The sequence below is a fragment of the Anser brachyrhynchus genome (assembly GCF_964034855.1).
Source record: "Anser brachyrhynchus genome assembly, chromosome: 1".
Lineage (NCBI taxonomy): Eukaryota > Metazoa > Chordata > Aves > Anseriformes > Anatidae > Anser > Anser brachyrhynchus.
In genome coordinates, this window is record NC_137694.1 from 139,033,204 (window position 1) to 139,039,203 (window position 6,000).

The following is a 6,000-nucleotide window of genomic DNA, read 5'->3' on the forward strand; positions in this document are numbered from 1 at the left end:
GCTCTTGCCCAGTTATGCATTTCCACTCCTTGTATTTTATAATGCCAAGTACTTTACGTACATGTATCCATACCAGGGAAAGGGTAACATTTTCAGAACTGCTTAACTAATTTATGAACCCAAATCAGATTTTACATTCTGAAATCACGTAGGCATAAAGAAACGTTTTACTCAGCACCTCTTTCCAATGATGTAGCAGTGTGTAATTCAGACAAGGTGCCCACAACATCAGAAATGAGAAACAGAATGAGAAATGGTTAACAACTAAAACCAAAAAGGCAGATATTTGCTTAGTTTATTTTACTTGTGCTTCATGGGTTTGCTGCTGGAGAGGGAGTATTGCTGTCATCTGCGTGCACGTGTGTTCAACGAGCTGCTGAGAGGGGAAGTGAAACCAGAGTGGTGAGAGTTGAGGGAAGGTGGGTGAGCAGTGGATGGTAGTGGGACAGTGGAGCAGAGGAAGGTGACCTGTGCTGGTACCGAGGCACCAGGGCCAACTGGTAAGCATGGGGAGAAAATGGACACCTCTGCAGAAGGCTTTCACTGTCCTGAACAGACATCTGTGACCTTAGACATTGTGAAGTGTCTCCTGTGCATTTGTGCAAAACTGGTCGACGTGTTACTGGATTAATGCTTTGTCTTTTAGGGTCTACTGCATTCAGAGTTTATGAACACTCAGGTTGGCAATATAGAGAGCTTTTCAAATAGTTCAGGTAAAGCCAATCCATTATAGTCAAGCAAATGATTCTTTCTCTCTCTCCAGAGAGAAAGGATACTACAGAAATGTTTAGGTGTTTTTTTTTTGTTGTTGTTCGTTTGTTTTTTGTTTGTTTGTTTTGTTTTGTTTTGTTGACATTGTTGGTGTGGTGAGATTTTTTGTTTTGTTTTGTTTTGTTTTCTGTGGAAGAGTTACTGTGAAAAAATCTGGTTTCTGTCTTCCCTCCACTGTTTTCCTCACAGGACAATTACTTGAAAGCTTAGAATAAACCTTAGCGAACTACTAGAAAAGTACAGTGTTTTCCACCAGTTTCTGTATGACTGTTTTAAGAAGGGTGACATTTTACAACAGAATTCATATCTTCTGTAGAAAGTCCCACTAGAGGATTAAAGCAGAGCCTGAAGTCTTACAGCTTTTCCTCTCTGCTGGTTTGATGTGACGCCATAGCCATGAAGTTCAGCATCAGTCTGATATCTGTGCCTCCCTACTGAAAGGAAAACTCCTAATGGAAAATGTTCCAAATACTGCCTTTTTTGGTCAGTTGAGCTCTTTTGATTAAGTGCTTGCATCTTCACACATGCACACAAAGTGGCTATAATTTTTTTTTCTCTGTTTTGTACCTCAATTTCCCAAGAAAATGGAAGACATAGAGCTATCCCAGTGAATGTCCCGGCTCTTTCTATCCCACCTCTGTCCCAGTGGTGTGTTCCCAGGTTACCCATCTGGATGCAGCACAGTTGGTCTGAGCATGGGCACCAGAGGGTGGCAGGGCTGATCTGATTTTTTTCTGTGACTATCACAAAGAAATACGGTTGTTTTACCTAAATTGTTTTCTTGGAAATATACTGCATTATGAACAATGTTGCTGGGATCCATTCATGGCTCTCAGAGTTCTTGAGCACAGTGCCAGCAATATGAAAAAGCTTTGGAGTCTGGCAGGGACCAGTGTGGCCATGGCCTGATGAGCCCATGCTGGGGAATGGAGGCTTTGAGGTACCTGGCATGATGCATCTGTGCAGCAGGCGACAGGCACGCTCGGTCGATACAGTTCTCGTGGGTTTGCTGCACCAGATAAACACGTAACTGTCAGGAACACCAACCTCCCGGAGCAGGGGCAACATGCAAGGCCTGCTTCATCTGAAGAAACATCATAGTTTCTTGGAAAAACCTTTGGTTTGTGTGAAATTAAAAAAAAAAAAAAAAAAAGAAGTGTGCCTGTGTGTGTAGGTTTGTTCTGACTCAGACCAAAACCAAAACTCAACAGTGCCTGAACTTCCCAGAAATCTCAGAATTCTTTCTAATCTGCTCTGGAAGGAGACTCTGCCACTTGCTGTTCTGTTTCCTATAACAACATCAACAAAAAAATGACTTCTATAAAACTATTTAGGAAGACCATTATTTTCTTGTGGCTGATATGCTTGAAATGATGTAGAATAGGTCAAAACAATGAACATTGAGAACGTCATCTTTGCATTTACTTCATATACCCATGAAGTTAATTAATTTTTGTAGTATAACGTGGACATACATCTCTCAGAAGGAGACATAGGCAACCAAATTTTATTTATTTATTTTTTTTTAAGAGCAGCGGCTACACCCTAACCAAAATGTTAGTTGATAATACTTGGGGTGTTTGTATTTCAGTACAAAGTTTCAGTGAGCTACTTGGTAATTTAGTGCACTAAAAATATTGCTAAAAATATTAGTGACACAAATATGCAAATAAATTTCATGTCATTTATTTTAGATACTGAAATGTCTTTCCAGGCAATGATATGTCTGATGTTAAATACAGGCAAAAAGGCGTAATTTGAACAATGTAGAGCTTTTCCACTTTTCATATGCATCAGAGGAAGTTTTTTTTTCCCATTTGTTTTTGATATATATTTTTTAATTTATCACTACCTCACCATTCACAGGCAAGTGTAGGGATGTGGCTTGGATTAAATCTTCTGTGCAATAACAACTGTCTTTCCAAAACCATCTTAATATGAAAGTCTTAATTGTGTTGAGAATCCTGTGTGTATACTCTGTCTGATTCCATTTAAATGGCTCTTAGGTTTGTCTTTTCCACACAGAGAGATGAGTGCAGTGTCAGCTTCATAAAACAAAGTAAAAGTTAAGAGTGTCTTGTTTCTGGTAAGATCCTGTGAGAAGAAAACATAACTTTGCTGGCAGAGTAGGTGCAGTCTCATTTATGGATAGAGAATGTGACAAAGCCATGCCATAAAACAAAAGGCAGAAGGCTTTTTTTTTTTCTGTTCTCCTGTATGTACGTGCAGTGGAAATTGCCTTTTCTATCTGCACAGCTCAGTTATGGTAGGAAGTAAGTCCTGCCTTAAATAAGTTGCTTGAACACTGAGCTTGTCAAATTTTAATCTTAAACAGACTGAAATGGGTTCTGTGCCAGTGGAGCTCTTTAGAGATGGGAATGCTTGCCATTTTTAACCTATGGATGTTGAACTGACTTGGTAGAAAATCAGAGTCCTGGCTGTAATTTATGGACAAGTCATATGAGCTAGCTGCAGAAGTCGACGACCCCATTGCTGAAGCACAAGGAAGGAAAAAGGAAAGTGTATTCCTGCAATGAATAAATTGCAATTCATTGCTTCCTTTTTTCAACCTTCTTGTGCAGGTAATGCAAAGTCTATTTTTCAAAATCTGTTTAAAACAGCTGAAAAAACATTTATGGTCCTTGCTAGTGAGGAACACCAAGCAAAAAGAAATATAAAGTCTACTTCTTGCCTTGCATTGTATTTATAAGGTTAAAGTTCAGCATAAAATCAGCATGAAGCCATGCCATTAAGATGAAAAGACTTATGGCACCTGGTGTGAGTCAGAAAAAGCAGTCTCTTTCTTCAGAGGTGTTTCAGGTGTTTTGTTACTGACACAAGAACAGTAGTGTGGGAATGTGCTTCCAGTTCCCTGGAAATGAACAGCTGGGGTTTTCAACAGGTGCTGCTTCTTCAGCATCAAGAATCCAAAAGTGACTCACCACTGTTTCTCTTGCTATGACCCCACTCAACCCAAGGCAGCTCTCCTTTTGTCCTCAAGCATCTCTGTCAAATCCTCTCTCTCACATGAAGCCAAGTGGTCTGCACTGAGCTCCAGGACTGCGAGCTCATCCCAGGAGCTTTGAGGGAGGTTCAGGTATTTTGCTTCCAGCATCAGGAGACTGCCACCCTTTATCCTTCAGAAAGGATAAAGTCTTTTCTTCTCTCCTTCCTGAGTCTTTTCTTCTCTCTTGGGTTCCCCTGAACAGAGGAAATTTAGTGTTAATTCCCTGGAAATTTCTTGCAGGGCTTTCAAGCTTTGCTTCTTTAATAACTGGGTATTTTAGGATCCTACTTTGTAATGGCTATAGTCATATTATCCCATTGGCTTGCATGAGGACTGATTCTTTGTAGTTTTTGTAAACCAGGCTAGCTCACTTCGAAGGTTTTCATTAGACGGTAATGACCTTTGACATTGTGGATCATTGATTGGTTGGGCTTTGATATTTTTCATTTAATTTTTTTAAGCCTTTTAAACTGTACTTTAAGGCTACCTGGGTAAGGCTATCAAGACTCAAGAATTATTTCCCAACCCTCTTCCTCTCACATACATCAAGAAAAAACACCAAACAGCCCCAAAACCCCCAAAGGTGGGATATACAGAGAATCCTTTCTCGCTTTCTCCCTGTACTATGCTATGTATCTCCTGTATCCTAAAGTGCTAGATTTTGTGTCTGCTCATGGCTCCTCAGCCCTGTGGATGATCTCTGTCTGAAGGTGAAGAATCAGACACATTAGATGTCTTGGCAGGAATGACTCGAATGGAAAAGGAACAAAAGGAAGTCAAATGCTTGGCATACATGAGTAAACTGACCTTAGGGAGTACAGGATAGAGATGGAAGGCTGAGGAATGATGATATCCTTCTCTTCAGTTTCTGGTAAACTAAAAAGACAGTTAAGATACAGGGGCAAGGGGGTGGGGGAAACGCATGTTAGTAAAAGTAAATGTGCAGCCAAGTGGAAGAAGTGGAAGAAATGTGCAGCCAAGTGGAAGAAAGAGAGAATATTACTAGGTTTCAGAGCTCACTTCCCTCTCTAGAAAATCAGATACATGCATTTCTATTCCAGGCAGTGTGCTGTCAGTCTTGGCATTCACTGGCCAAAACCTGAAACTTTTTTCATTATTATAACACCATTCTTCCACCTCATTGCCAATAAATACAGTCCTTTCAACAATGAAACATCAACTGAAACTTTTACCTCAGGACTCGATACATGCTCTTCGGCACTGAGGGAAAGAAAAGTCAATGGAGAGAGACAATGTCAGAAATGTATGAAATATATTAACATTACATTAATATTTTCCTTCATGTTCTTTCCTTCATGTTTATCCTACATTATTTAATATATATAATATATATATATAATATATAATATATAAACAATATATAGGGGTGGCTGGTCGGGGTGGGGCGCCGGCTGCTCGGGGATAGGCTGGGCATCGGTCAGCGGGTGGTGAGCAATTGCATTGTGCATCACTTGTTTTCTTACACATTATTATTATTAATACTATTATCATTATCAGTATTATTGTTATTATTGTTATTATTATTTTCCTGTCTTAATAAACTGTCTTTATCTCAACTCACCGGCTTCACTTTCCCGTTTCTCTCCCCCATCCCAGAGAGGGAGGGGGGAGGGTGAGCGAACGGCTGTGTGGTGTTTAGCTGCTGGCCGGGTTAAACCACAACACTTGTATATTAGAATACTGCTCCAAAGAGTATGGTAGCAAAAGAGTTGCAAGAATTACCTCCCAGTGTTGATTTCTATTACTATGCAGTAAATAAATAAATTGAAATTGAAATGAAATAATAAATGAAATGAAATGAATGGGGTTATATCTGGAGTAACTCAGATTTCTACGGAGCTAGGAGGAGCACAAGTTACTTGCAGGAGGTATCACTATCACCATAAACCACTGACAGTAACTCCTGTGCTTGCATGGCTCCACCTGGTGGGTAGCTGCACATCCGTGTAACTTCCAAATCCTACACACGATGGCAACTCCTGGCAAAGATTTTTACTTTTTGTCTACGCTGGGACTTGCTCTTCATCTCAGGCACACCTACACAACAGCTCCACGGTCAGGCACAAGCAGAGCTGACTCCCCAAGCTGTGGATGCCCCATCCCTGGAGGTGTTCAAGGCCAGGCTGGATGGGGCTTTGGGCAACCTGGTCTGGTGGGAGGTGTCCCTGCCCACAGCAGGGTGGTTGGAATTAGATGACATT